The 15,914-nt window shown below is 42.2% G+C and overlaps 1 pseudogene across 1 annotated transcript; it reads right to left on the minus strand.

The window, feature by feature from the left end:
- Positions 1 to 363: 363 nt before the first annotated feature.
- On the minus strand, positions 364 to 2,739 carry LOC149830419 (expansin-A20 pseudogene; annotated as a pseudogene). Its single transcript, XR_016433545.1, has 3 exons — positions 2,601 to 2,739; positions 2,027 to 2,345; positions 364 to 1,393 (listed from the first exon to the last, which is right to left on the minus strand). The product of XR_016433545.1 is annotated as an expansin-A20 pseudogene (transcript).
- Positions 2,740 to 15,914: the final 13,175 nt, after the last annotated feature.

The raw sequence follows: 15,914 nt of genomic DNA on the forward strand, positions 1-15,914 counted from the left end.
CTATGAGAGTTTTTCTCTTCCAAACGTGCCCTTAATGTGCATTGCGTTTCTTGTTCTTTTTCTACAAATTGAAATTAGGCAAGCAGATCTCATACCAGTGTATTACTTTAAGGAAAATGTGCCATTAACTATATAATTTAACCAATTATGGGCAATGATTTCACAAGGAAAGCCACATCTCCACAGGGCCCATGAGAGTGAAATTTGCACAAGCCATCTGCATTTGTGTTTCCTATATGGGATCTATGCAAGGCGATGCTTTCTTTACAAAAAAATACCACTTTTTGCATGATGCAACGCACCATCTGTCTCGTAAATGAGTGAGGATCGGCTTCCATGTAGGCAAAAGCATCCAATCGTTACAAAAAAACCTACAAAGAACATGCATTAATGAAGTAGCTTGAAACAAAGAACAGACATGGAAACTCGAGATGATTTATGAAAGTGTGGTTGGACTAGATGAAGCATGCCATTACTGCTCTAACGCTCAAAAGGACATGAGGAACGCCATTTACATGCAGTTTCCATTAAGAATAGTATATAATGGGACAGGACACCAGCATAAATTGAAGTATCCCTGTAACGTAGCTGCTGCTTTAGACATCCAACAACAATGGTACATTTGGTGCCGAAGAGTTGCTAACATCACAATTCTATGTTCAGCTTTCCTGCAACCTGTTGCAGAGGAAACAATTCTGAAAATCTAATGCAATTGTGGGAAGTTTAGAGGTAGGGCACCTTGCCGTCTTCAAAGTGCACATGTGGGGCCCTGTTGACACTGTTGAAATGATCATGGTCTGCTTTTTTGTGATTTGTGAATGCTTCGAAAATATTATATAAGCAACTTTTTATGAAAGAACTCCAGACAAAGTCGTGAGAATATCGAATTTAATCACAAATGAGAACACTTTTGATTGGCAAGCTTGATTCCTTTCATATCTATACTTGGATTAGATACTTTTCTGAACAGCAGCAGCATGTCTTGTGTGTTTTCCTTCTTTCCTTTTGACAGAAGTTTTTTTGGTGTTTCTGAAGAACAGTAGCACTTCTCCATTGCATCTCCACGATGGGGAATTAAGGGAATTCTATTACAAATTGTTTGCCTTCAAATGTCTGGCCAAACTGCCAATCTGCAGGAGCAACGTTATAGGATGTGACCCTTCTTCCAGAACTGCTGCTGACCTCAAAAGAAAGAGGCTGGCCTATCAAATTTGCATTGCATTGCCAATTCTGACCCCAGTTCCTACCCATTTGTATCCATCCTGTCTTGGAGCCCTTCACTTTGACTTCAGCAACTTCTCCATCCAAACCAACATTTGTGATGAGAACCTGATGGTAGCAAAAACTCCCACTCAGTGCGAATCTCATTCCACCCCTCCTGTCACAATTGACCCTGGAAAAAGCATTCAGTGATGTTCACATGGTTCATGAGATTGAAAATGACATTTCTGAAGATTGAGATGATACTAAATTCACATCATGGTTATGGAACTCATGCTTGCTTATTTAGTTGAAGTAGAGTTTCTCGGTAATTCCTTATGCACAAGCATCCTAACATAACTAGAATACATAAACAAGCAAATCATACTACTAATCCACCAATCAAGCTGCAGTGGTATTTGCAAAAACGCAAATCAAGTTCTGGAGACATTGCAGGGATTGGGCTGTTTATATCATGGTGCATTGAATGCCATTTATCCCAAAGATGAACCAGGTCCAGGGGGGGCATTGGACATGGCTTACTTGGACTTGATCTGCACCACAGATGGTTTACAACTTACAAGCTGAAAAAAGAGGTCTCTCTAACCCAGAATGCAGAAAACCAATGTTTGAGGACCAATGAACTTGCAAACTTAAACTCCCCATAAGCTCAAGTCTCTGTAGACTTGGAGATGTTTGAGCATGCTCAAGCCGACTAGGTTCTAGCCAAAATTTTCATAAGGTCGAGTCGCTTAGCAACATGGCAACCTATGTCAAGGCTTAGCAGGTTGAGTCCCAGGACATTCAAGACTTCACCATGGCTTACCTTCTGTATTGAATCGGCACGATATCGGCCTTCGTCTCTGCAATTTTCATGAAAGCAGAATAAGACATATCAAAATGCTCTCTTGGAGGGTTGCACCAGCCACCATAATCACTGGGTAGCCCGTAGTTTGGAGGACAGAAATCGGTTGCAGTCATGATCACAGAGGGGCTCCCCACCAGACACCACAGGATGTGATCCACACACCTGACTTCATAGCAGGCACCACAGCTCCCTCCATTGTTAAACAGACTACTACTGAGTGCAGTTGTGTGCTCCCCATAACCTTTCTGGTAAACCACTCCAAAACCACATGCCCCACCTAAAAATTGGAAACCAAAGCAAGCCAAGAGTTGGAAACCAACACACCATATTTTGAACATGTCAAAAACTAGCATGTTTTCTTTCTGTATAAAGAAGTTTTACATTGTTTAGTATGTGAAAGAGTAAATGGAACAAAAACAAGGAGAGAGAGAGAGATGCTAAAACAAACGGCACATATAAATCAGGGGAGCAAGCAAAGGAAGACTGCAACACCAAAAGAAAGATGAGTACTCGAGACAAAGAACAGAAATACCAATAGTTATGGACCCATCTGAATCTTTGGAGAATGAAGCAGTAGCCAACCTCCATTCTTCATCTGCAGCCACTGTTTTGCTCAAGTTTGATACCAGCATCAAGCACAAGCATGCTAATGCAGTACAGGGAAGACCCATTTCTTCTGATTTTCTCTCTTGAAACTAGATTTTCTGAAGCGGGAAAAGTAACCAAGTTGAAAGGAAGGCTTCTGTGGACTTGTACATGATTTAGACCTCCATTTATGTCGTGAAAAGAGACTCTGTGCCTTAGGACGACTCCTCTGTTAGTGTTAGGTACATGTTCATTGCCATATTGACCCAAATGTCCCTTATTAATTAAAAGCATAAGTACAACTGGCGTGATTCAAGTAGTTCCGTTTAACAAATATGTTGGTGATATCATAGGAGTGAGACAAAGCTTCTACTTTTTATTGGAATTTTGGGGATGGCAAATAAGCTCCAGGGTTAACTTTGGGGACAGATTAGTCATTTAAATATGTGGGGATATTCAACTTTTCCTGCATTTGTTTCGAGGCAGAAGTAAAGGGTTTTTTCTATTGGTGGCAGACATGGTTTTCGAAGATTAGGGAAGCAGCCGTGAGACGTTAACCTGGGCTCTTCTTTTCATATAGCAATAAAACCTGAGTTGTGAAAAGGAAAGGGGCAGTGAAGACCAAGTGAATCCTGTATACTATTCATCAAAAGGCTTCCCTGATGGCCTAATCCCCAAGGCAGTGACCCTAATGGCCTAATCCCATTATGTCAATAGATGCTTTGTGGGCGGGCAGCTATAATGGCAAGACTACTATGTAGGGATGGCAGTGGGGCGGGGCGGGGCGGGGCGGGGCCGGGCGGGGGACAAGGTCTCCACCCCCGCCCCGCCTCAAGATTAAAACCTCCATCCCCGGCGGGGGATGGATTTTAACCTCCACCCCTGCCTTCATCCCCGTTTCATGTCCTCCATCCCCGGTTCAAACGGGGATGAGGTGGGGCGGAGCGGGGAAAAGGGTACGTTCATCCCCGCCTCCATCCCCGAATGGGGATGGATTTTAACCTTCGTCCCCGCCTCCATTCTCGTTTCATACCCTTCATCCCCGGTCCAAACGGGGCAAGGCGGGGCGGGGCCCCCCTTTCCCCGTGTCCACAGCCATCCCTACTATTATGGTGTGGTCACCTTTCTTTGAACAGGAAATTGAAGTCAAGGTCAATCACAGAAGCCTAGCTAGGGGGGGCATGTAGCCCAGTCCTGCCTCCCAAAACAGTTAAATTTTTTTTTTAAAGCCCAGTCCTAGCCCAGCCCTGATTCCATATGAAATAGATTTTTATCCATTTTTTAGCCCAGCCCTGACTGCAGCAAATAGTTTGATTTGTCCATATGAAATAGATTTTTATTAATAATTGTAGCCATTTTTTATTTTATCTCAAAAAAAAATTTCCGGGGCGCTGCCCCCGAACCCCCGACTATCACACAATTTTTTTTCTACACCCTTGTTTGCCCCCCCTCGCATGAATCCTAGCTACGCCCCTGGTCAATCAGGCATGAGTGCAAGCCCGGGCGCAAGATTTATTCTATTGAAGGTGTTCATAAAATACCACAGAAAAAAGCGATAATATTTTGGTTGTCATTTAAAATGGTCAATATATCGTGATATTTTGAAAATATATATATATATATATATATATATATATATATATATATATAATATTAACATTGAACTAAAATATCATGGTTTTTAAGTTCGCATCGGCATAATGTAGGTAAGAATATCAATTGTTTTATTTGTTTGCAGTTTGCACATCAATTACTATTATTGTTCTTCTTCTTTTTTTAAAGGCTAGTGGGGTTAGGCAGACTCCTACCAATATACCATTAGGTTTTGAACCTGCAACGTCCCTACACAAGGTGACGTGCACTAGCTGCTCCTACCAGACAAGTATTTTTGTTCTTCTTCTTATTCTTTCACAGTATTTATTTATTTTGCTGAGATTTTTAAAAGGAAATGCAACAAAAAATTAAATGGAGATTTCACATAGGTCCGACCGTTTGCCCCTAATTTCAGAAATGGCCCACACTTTTGTGAAATTTCAAAAATGGTCATAGGTTTTCGAGAAACTGCCAAATAGACATCAGGTCAACATCCATCATCTTTAAAAAAAATCACTCTCTTTCAGCTGATTGTCCTTTGAATTTAAAACATACTCATTCATTCTAAAAAAAAGGTAAATATTTTAAACATTTGATTATAAATGTTATTATTGTAATTTGACTTATGATTAAATGTGGTTAACACCAAATAATAATGGCAGGCCTCTGTTTCGCAGTTTTTGCGAAAATAGAGGCCCGTATCAGGAAATTCAGAAACATTATTCTATTCTTTTAAACTAGGGACAAACGGTTTGCCTCTAAATGGAATTTTCCCAATTTTAAAATATCCTAATATAATGTTTGAGCTTGCTGAGAATGCATGGTTTCTAAGGTGACTGTTACGTTATGAATGACTCTGTTATTAACCATCAAGTAAGTCTTTTCCAAAATAGGAACTTTGTTGATTGAAGTATGTTTATAAAGGATTAGAACCCTAAAATCTGTATCATTTACATTTTTTCCTTCATTACCACTGGAAATTTTTTTTATTTTTTTAATGAAGAAGGAAAACCCTCACCAAGAACTGGGTCACTTAATGGGCCCGCCTCGCTGCGAAGTAAAACTATCTTATTTTTTTGTTTTTTGTTGTTGATATTGTTGAAAATAAAAGGTTTATTCGACTAGATCGGTCTGCATTGACCTTATATTTCCATTGCAATACATGACAACTATCCTGGGTAAACTTCTGTTATAAACCTGAAACACACTTTCTTTCATATGATTTTCTCTTCCTACTAGTCCCACCACCTAAAAGAAAGGATTGTTGAAGAAGTTGAACAAATCAAACACTGGTTGTTTCTGTTGGATCGATTTAGGATCACACAGTTTCACAATCATTATCATGATATAAAACATGGTATAATTCAGGAAATATAACAGTATAGATATCATGATCAACAGACGATCGAAACAATAACAGAGAGCAAACATGTCGGGTTTCACCATATACCAAAATCCAGACAGCAGCATATGAACAAACATATGCAAAGAACATAATATAAACAACAGAAGCATGTTAAAATTATGTAAAAGGCTAAGGCGTACGAAAGTACTTTCCTTAGAGAAGATTCGCCCCCACATACAGTGCAAACAGGGTCCGGCGTCCGTCCCCCAGGATACAATAGCCTCGACGATCAGACCGGTGCACTCCGACGGATCGTCCTTCGAAAACAACCTCCACGAACCTAAGTTGCAAAAAAACCCTTTCGGGATAACTCAGAAGAGAGAGAGCAACAAGGAAATAGAAAATCACAGACTCTTCTTCAAAAATTAGAGCGTCTCTCATCTCGTTGAAAAATCCAAATATCCACAGAAACTTTGGGTAAAAAGGTACTTTGGTTTTGATTGGATATGACCCTAAAGGAACCCGCTCGGCACGGCGGGCGGGCGCGCGTGTGTGGTAGTCATCCCAATCTCTTGTTCTCAGGAACAAGTGTAAGAGTTTACATGTAGCTTATAAAACCCACAACAAACTCAAACACAATCAATATGGGACTATTCCACGTCATCAAAACCAACCTTCTCCAAAAGAAGGAAAACAACCCACGTTTCATATTTGAATTCTCCCTCCCCTCCCTTCTTACACCTAACAGTTTCGGCTTGGGCCACCTAGTTAGGGCTTAGAACAATGAAACCCCTTCTAGCAAAGCCATGTACTCTGACTGTATAAGTTTGTTTTATAACAAATATATATTTTGTTAATATTGCGGGCAAGGGTTACGCCCGCGAAGCTTTACACTATCGAAACAACGACCATAAGTACAGCAGACAGAGCCAGTGCGACTAGGTTTTTGATCCTGGAGGTGGTCTCTCCCTTTTAATGTCAATTCAAAAAGAACTATATTACATCTATATGAGTTGATATGAGCTGAACCCAATGTTATCATTCTTGGTGCATATAGGCCTGTATCGGCTGATACACATCGTATCGACATAAAATCGATAGCTACATCCTGAATCGGCTATTTTTACATAAATACAAAAAATATTAATATTATTTTAATGTTTTAACACGTGTTACATTATGATTGACACCTAATATTTTTTTTATTATTTTTTGGCCGATAGAGAACAATTCACTTGAGTATCGGTATGGCCTATACAGCTGAATCTGTGACCAAACGATTCAGAGCCGACACCGATACTGACAACATTGGCTCAAGCAAGCCCAATATTTACTGCATCTACATGACTCGTTTACAACATGAATTCATTATTAGCCTCAACTAGAGTATGTGATGGTTTTCTGTTTTTCTCTCTTTCACTCTCAACCTCCTCATTAAAGCGGTTGTTGCAGCAACTAATATCTTATGGTTTCTTATTTATGTTCTGTATTTAAAAGGATGTGGACTGTGGAGCAATTTCATTTTTTTTTAATATAACAAACAAAATTAGTTGGTCTCATTGAGAATGGCAATTAATATTTGTCTTATTTATTAATTTTGCATTTTGTCAATGTCAAGATTAGCAGGCTGGAGGATAATTATTTGCTTTTACAGGTGTTTTTTTTAATACTATAAACATCTCTAAGTTTTGCCAGTGACAAATATCGCAAGATTTTATGAAAATCTCTCGATAATATCCCAAGAAATTGCTTGAAAGTTTAAAACGGAAATTTCTCATGACATTTTTAAAATATCGTGAGATTTATGAAAAAACATAAATATCATGATTTAAATGTGATATTTACATTTTAAATGGCTATTTTTCATGAAAAAACATGTATTTTTATTTTTAAATAATTTTATTAATATTTTCTTATACATTTTTATTTTGTTTTTTAATTTTTTTTATTGAAGAGATTTTGCCAAAAAAATGTGAGATTTATGAACAATTTTCAAAGTCTCACTAGTTTTTAAAAAAAGTGATTTTGTAGTTTTTAATGTTTGTCACTATGAGTGTGACACTCTTCTTCCACCTTTTTTTTGGATTTATAACCCCAACAAAAGACACTCATCACCAAGACCTGGCCGCGCTGGCTCAGCCCGCCAAGCTTACCGTCGTGGTGCCAACAACTTAAAACTTCAAGTCTAAGACCCCTGCCTCTGAGTAGAGGTGGCAAAATCTGACCCAACCGACTTCTTAGCCGGGTTAGGGTTTGGTTTAAACGGGTTCATGTCGTAAATGGGTCGACCCACCTAACCCATTTATTAAAGGGGTCGTGTTTGTGTTAGGGGTATGCCAACCCGTTTGACCCATTTAATAAACGGGTTAGGCGGGCTGGTCAACCCGTTTACACGAACCCTAGCAACCTGTTTATATATATATATATATATATATATATATATATATATATATATATATATATATATATATATATATATATATAACCCTAACTCCTGTTTGACCAATAGTCCGAACCAAACCAAATCGTAAACAAAAATGTCTATATTATCGGGTCGACCCGTTTAATAAATGAATCGCCATGTCGTGTAATCGTGTCGTGTCGACCCAACCCATTTATTAAACGGGTAATTAACCGTGTCGTGTCGGGTTACCCATTTAATAAATAGGTTGTGTTCGTGTTTGCCACATCCAACCGGTTTAATAAACGGGTCGTGCTCGTCTTGAGGTATTCTGACCCGCCAACCCGACCTGATTGCCACCCCCACCTCTGAGGCCTATATTAAGGGTTGGCTTGCGCAGAGGGGCGACACCTACTGAACCGAACCTTAACTGCCCGTCTAGCAGCCAAAGCCCCCACCCCCACTAAGCCAACCCCCTTTGGTGCCATCTTCGACCTTTAGCATAAGGCTTTTATGAAAATCTCACCTTTTATAACGAGTTAAAGCATTATAATGCAAGTCAATATGTATTTTGCGTTATTTTTTAAGCTTGGTTTTATCTAGATTTTTCTTTTTCTTTTTCTTTTTCTTCGTTACCACCATCCCACTAATAAATGTTTGATGCACTTCCTTACACCTTATGATTTTATCTAAGAGTGGGTAAAATGATACAGTTCATTCATTTGCATAAATATTAATGTCCTTGACCAATCTTGTCAGTATTGGCCTTGCCTATACCGATTCTCAAGTGAATCATTCTGAATCTGCTAAAAAATAATTAAAAACAAAATTTGTGTCAATCAGAACGTGACATATGTTAAACTATTAAAATAATATTAAAATTAATTTGATGTATTTTTATATTTATTAAAAAATAACCAATTCAAGTCAGTATCGTATCGATTTTCTGCCTATACAAAACTTATAGGCCGATACAGTCTTATGTGCACCGATACTGACAACATTGCCGGCAGATTTTATATATATATATATATATATATATATATATTATTTTGTATTACATAAATATTTTAACATTCATGTGGATATTTTGCCTTGTCAAAAAAACATTCATGTGGATGTGACTTCCTCTTCCTTTCTTCATTTATCGCTAGGGATGGCAGTGGACCGGGGAAAAGCGGAGCCCCGCCCCACCTTGCCCCGTTTGGACCGGGGACGAAGAGCGTGAAACAGGGATAGAGGCGGGGATGAAAGTCAAACTTCATCCCCGTGCGGGGATGGACTCACACTTTCCTCCGCCCTACCCCACACCCACCTCGACCTCGTCACATCCTCATTAATAAAATTACTAAAATCTCTAAACCTAACTATAAAATTACAAAAAAATCATGATAATATATACTAACTTACTTACCTTAAATCATTTGATGAGGTTAGTCGGCCCTCAACCCTCTCTTTCTCTGTCCACCATCGGCGATCATCATCGTCGGTGCCAAATTGGTTGTCTCTGGTTCGCAGCACTCAAAGCCAGAGAACCTCGTCCCCCCGTTCGTGGTCAGCAGAAAGCGCAACGCCCTCTCTGTGTCTCAACCGCAGGTCATGAAACCCAGTCGGAGTGTCACAACAACGACGATGACGACCGCTTTGAAGGGGGTGATGAATCCTGGTAGAAGGGAGAAGACGGAGTTGACGTGGAAGAAGCAGAGCGCGACCACGGTGAACTTCTTGCATAGGATGAAGAGGACTAGTGGCAGCCAGATGACGAAGACGATCGTGATTTCTATGACGAGGAGCTTGATGGAGAAGTTGAGGATTTTAGGTGGTGGTGAGATCCATGGCAGGGACAGAACTGAACGGGGTTGGGGCAGGGATGAGGATAATTTGTTTGAGACGGGGCCCAAGGGGATGGAGGTTGAATTTTTGAGATGCGGAGGAAAAGTTGGACCAATCCGTGCATGAGATCGTCCTATAAAATGTGATCTCACATTCAGTGTACTGCTGCACCTAATCACCCTCCATAAGATACAGCCTGTCCGCTGTGGGCCCAGGTAATGATTGAGGGTGATCACGTAAAAGCAGCACACCTAAAGTGTACAATTACATTGCACCTAATCCTCCCTCTCCGTGGATGTTTTGTCTACGGATAATTCGCGTTTCAAACACACACACTCATGGTGTGGATGGTTCCAGTAAGGTCAGTCTGAACCTAAAATGAACCACCTACTCTCACTTGTACCTGACCCAGTTGGTTCTTTAAAATGTGTACCCAAATCAACCTTGACCTAACCTACTTTGTGCCAGAATCAATTTACAGACCGCTTATTTGTTTACCTAGCCTAATTGCTTCCTTATACTGTTGGTTTTTTGTTTTTTATGACAAAGAAAAATCCTCATCGACAATCGGGTCATTTAATAGGCCTGCCTCTCAGTGAGGTAAAACTCCAAGTTGAGGACACGAGTGCTTAGCTTCACATGACCCAACCGTGATAAAGCAATGGTAGCCCCCATGCACCAGCAGGATTCGATCCTGGGCCTTCAACTTGACATAAGGTAACCTCAGCGTTGTATGTAAGGGTGTCAACGGGTCGGGTTTACCTGGACCCAACCCGTACCAAACCCTATAGAGTTCAGGTATGGTGTAAATAAGCAAACATGATTAAGACCCAGGTTGGGACCCGAAGGTCCGATTAATACATGGACCCGGGTATGGTTTGTGAAATTTTATACCATACCTGGGCCTGATTCGAGTTCCAATAAAGACCCACAATTTCCAATGTAAAAATGATAAAAATTATTGTTTTACCTAGGTCTGGTTCGTGTAACACATATATGGTTTTTCTTATGGTGGTTCCGATTAGACCTGAGTCTGAACCGATACTGTAGCCGAAAATAGGGGCCAGGTTCCACCTGGGTCCGAACCAAACCCGTTGACATCCCTAGTTATATGAAGTCAAACCGGTTAATGCTCCAACATTCTACCCTGATAAAAAATATACATAAGCCTTATTTTATGAAGTTACATAGTCAAAATTATATATCAAAATCAATTACTCTTCATAAGCGAAGTACATGTTACCCAATGAAAATTAAAGAAGAAGCTGCCTAAATCTTTTCAACCTTTAGAACTCGGTAACTAAGATGATATGCCAAATCACCCACATTTGGTGTTTTGGCAATCTTCACCATTGATTCAAGAGATCAACAGCTGCCATTAGGGAGGGGAGGGGGGTGTTGGATTGGATCTCTTGGGTCTCATCTCAGACTAGAGATGCCCACATGTGAGGCCCAAGATCTCTAATCCAACCCTTCCCTATCTTACTAGAAATCCACAGATTTGAAAACTTTTTAGACTAAAAACAAGGATTTTATATCCTCATATTTGAGATCCCTCATTTGAAAGAGAGTCGGATCGAGGCGTGGAGTGGAGCCCACACCTTGATCCACATGTCCTTGGACCTCTGTGGAGATCTAGACACCCCCTTGGGGTGGCTGATGATCATCCTAGTGACAAGAGTTTAAAACGGCAAAAATATGCCAAAAATTTACAAGAAATAGATTTTTTTTGAGAAAACTCGTGTTTTTTTTCCAACAAAAATATCAACAACAACAAACAATTTTAAAATTATGAAAAATACAAATAAAAATATTAAAAAAATAAAAATATTAAAAAATAAGAATACACTTTTTCATGATAAATAGCCATTAAAAACATAAATATTATGTTTAAATTGTGATATTTATGTTTTAGTGAAAAATCATAATATTTTGAAATTATCACAAAAAAAATGTTGTTTAAAGCTCTTGATATTTGTCACACTGATAATGATGTCATCTAAGTGTCAATGGGGACAATGATTATTTGCGCCAATGGGGACAATGATTATTTGCGCGATGAATCGCAGTTATGAAGGGGTTTAACTAGGGGTGGCAATTGTGTCGGGTTGGCGGGTCAACATACCTCAACCCGAACCCGACCCGTTTATTAAACGGGTCGGCTGTGGCAAACACGAACCCGGCCCGTTTAATAAACAGGTAACCAGACACGACCCGCCAACCCATTTAATAAATGGGTTGGGTCTGGTAAACGGGTTCTCATGTTCGCAGGTCAGGTTGGCGGGTTGGTGGTGTAACGCCCCAAAATTTCGACTTGTGATTTCGAAAACCTTATCGAAAAACCTTTCAAATATTTAAAGTTTAATATTTAAAAAACAACAGCGGAAGACATTTAGAAAGGAACACAAGTCAACAATCATGGGTACGTTAGCTGAAAAGCCATCATTCATATGTACAACATCTTAAAGGAATTTAAGAAATAAGGCAATCGATTAAAATCTGCAGTTTATTACAAAATGAGCATTTTATTCCAAAGTTCAATAAATCCAAGGAAAACTCCAAAAAAGTCCCAGAGCTAAGCCGTCAGCAGAAAGAAGATGAATCTTGATCCATGTTGTACCACGCCATCGGCTGCCAGTAAAGTCCTACTCCTCACTTGCCCATGAAATGGGTCAGTTTCATAACAAACCAGTAGGTGCACGAAACAGATAAGTAGAATAAAACAAAATAGGGCATTCATGAGTTAAGCAGTTATGATATTTAAGCAATTAAAACAATTATAGTCTATTCTAACAAATGTAATAAGTGCAAAGAGATGTTAGTTGAAGCAGTGTAAGTCTTAGTCATCTACAACTATTCATGAATATATTCTTTAAGTTCTGATATTAACTAGCCTGTGGGTACGTACAGACGCGAAACGTAGAAACAGCCGAGACCGATCCAGGGGTTTATTATGTCAGGTATTTTCATTAACCCGGATGGCTGACTGAGTCCGCTCCTAAGGGGACGGTCAGTGACCAAGAGAGTAAATCCCCAAAGGCATTCGTGGCCCATGGATGCATCCAACTTCTGCAGAAGTGCCTGGAAATTACCACCTAGGATAATTTATGGTAATCCCAATTCCCCTAACTCTGATGACTGGGGAAAACCGAGTCTTTTGCTCGTGGGGTGGTTGTTAACAACCTGTCCATCAGAGTCTTTGTACCATCCATCCTCTTCCTTGATGAACCGTGAAGATCGGATGGGTACGACGGGGGTTTCTTAACCGCTGCTCCATCCTATATGCTCTGGTCCATTAGACCCACTCGAGCAGCTTGCCTGTGAAGGCGAAATGGTCACCATTTATGTGATCTCAGCAATGTGCTAATTGCACTCATCGAGGTTGCTACAACCTCATCAACCCACCATCGTAACCCACATGGGACGTACTTGTCCAAAAGTACGATCATACCTTCCTAGAGGTACAACTACGATAATGTTTTATGATTTCTTTGGTTCCTACATGACATGTTTTGCTTTTTTGAGCAATTGGCCTGTGGAGGCCGATATTATCACATCAAAATCAATAAAGTGTAAATTTCACACTTCAATACACTCCATGATCTTACATAAAATTCATACCGTACCTGCCTTAAGGTTCGATTACAATAGCAATCGCAGTGCATTCCGAGTCTATTCACAAAGTCTACCTTAAGTATGCAGTTTCAAATGAGTAATCATGCAAAATAGACAATTATCAGTTAAGTAATCTTACACGTAAACAGGCATGCCAATTAAACTACTTGATGAGTCTACCCAAAGAATTTACATTATGCAATTTCAAAAGAATCACAAAAAGTAAACTTTGACCAGTCAGTATTTCTTCAGATACACAAGTATGCAAAATAACTATTCTATCTTAGAAGTCTTATTTTATTTTGTTCATACATACTATTCGTGCGACTTTCCCCTACCTCGGGATGTCGTGCAGCTACGTGCGTCTACGCGTGTAGATGATACGAGGCTCGGGCCGCGGAGCCAGAGCGAGGGGTCCGATGCGAGGTCTGCAACAGTGCTACGTTAATTATCATGCGGAAAATAGAAGAAACAAACCTGCCTACAGGAAAAGAGAGAGGCAATAGGGGTGTGCCCCTACTGGCTGAAATCAGGAAAGCGACAGGGGGCGAACCCCTGCCTGCCGACAACAGTGGGGGACTGGGAAAGAGCCCCTATAAAAAAAAACAGCGAGGCGACAGGGGGCCAGCACGAGACGGCAGGGTACCAGCCCCTGTCGGCAGCATCGATGCGGCAGGGGGGGCAGCCCCTGCTGACAACCAAGAAGCGGCAGGGGTTGAGCCCCTGCCGACAACCAAAAGACGACAGGGCTAGCCCCTGCCGATAGAGTGAGGGAGAAAGCTCGAGACGGGGGGGGGGGGGGGGGGGGGGTGACAGGGGGACAAGCCCCTGCGTGCCGAGAATCAAGGGGCAGCAGGGGAGTATCCCCTGCCCTCCCAGAAGCCAAGAGGCGGCAGGGGATGAGCCCCTGCCAGCCTAGCAAAACTAAGGGCAACAAGGGCATTGCCCCTGCTAGCCGAGTAAAATCAAGGGCGACAGGGGCATTGCCCCTGCCAGCCGAGCAAGACAAAGAGTGACAGGGGCATTGCCCCTGCCAGCCGAACAAGACAAAGGGTGACAGGGGCATTGCCCCTTCCAGCCGAAACAGGAAGGCGGTAGGGGCACTACCCCTGCGCGCCAAAACTTTAGAGGCAGCGGGGCTAGCCCTTGCCTGCCGGGAACCATGAAGCGGCAGGGGCACTGCCCCTGCCTACCTATGATCGAGGGGTGGCAGGGGGACTAACCCCTGCCAGAGAGAGTGAGGGCTTGGGGCGGGGGTGACAGGGAGGGCAACCGACCTCCCGTCGGTTCCCTATCACCCACCGAAGAGAGGGAGTGTCGCAGGGGCCATTGGTCCCCTGCCGGCACTCCGGCGCACCCCCCAGAGGGAAGAAGGGACGACAGGGGCCTTGCAGGCCACCTGTTGGCCCTCCGGTGAATACCGGAGAGGCAGGAGGGCACGACAGGGCTGTGCGCCGCCTGCCGGCCTCCCGGCGAGGTGACAACGAGGGGGGTGAGGAAAAGAAGAGGGAGGAAAAGAGAAGAGGGAGGAAAAGAGAAGAGGGAGGATGAGCGTACCTGGGAGCGGGGGCCGGCGTCGGCGACGTGCGCAGCAAGGAGGAGACCGGCGCGGAGGGGGAGGGGGAGGGGCGAGGGCTGCGAGAGGGAGGCGAGACTCCCCTCGCCCTCCAACCTCTCTCTTAAAGGCGCAGGGGGGCACCCGAATGGGGAAACCCTCGATGGGTTTCCCTATCCAGCCCGGAAGCAAAAGGGGGAGAAGGGGGGTTGCGGCGCTCGACTGCTCAGGTTTTTTGAAAACCCTAAAATAAAAAGGGGCCCGGGTCGGGTCCGGACCCGACCCGGACCGGGTCCAAACAAATTTTTTTTTAAATGGGGTTTTACAGGTGGGTTGGCAGACGGGTTGGTGGGTCGGGTTGGCGGGTTGACCCACCCGCCTAACCCGTTTATTAAATGGGTCAGCCGGGTTGGCGGGTTCGCATACCCCTAACATGAACCCGACCCATTTAATAAACGGGTTAGGTGGGTCAACCCGTTTATTAAATGGGTTCATTTTTTCCAAACCCGAACCCGCCTAATAGGCGGGTTGGCGGGTCGGGTCAGGTTTTGCCACCCCTAGGTTTAACTATCAAAATAATAAACCTATATGGGCTCTGCTAATCTAGTAGGTTCTCCTTGTGAATGTTACCAAGTTGAGGAGATGTCACAAGTTCAAAACTCACATAGAGTGTCCTTTGCCAAGTCGAAGCGATTTACTCTCCGGTGGGCAGGGGGACCTCAAGGGTTTTATCAACTGAATGTACCATCGATGGAGATTTTTTATTGACCTAGCCAAAAAAAAAAAAACTAAAAAAAAAAAGAGATACAATACTTGGATTTGAATCTGGCCCCACTACTTCAAAGCTACATCTACATCTGCACGGTTCATCAGTCAACCTCAGAATTACATCAAACCGTTTATTACATAGATCTCAATA

Source organism: Nuphar pumila, chromosome 8, assembly GCF_984573655.1.
Source record: "Nuphar pumila chromosome 8, dmNupPumi1.hap1.1, whole genome shotgun sequence".
In the NCBI taxonomy this organism is placed as follows: Eukaryota; Viridiplantae; Streptophyta; class Magnoliopsida; order Nymphaeales; family Nymphaeaceae; genus Nuphar; species Nuphar pumila.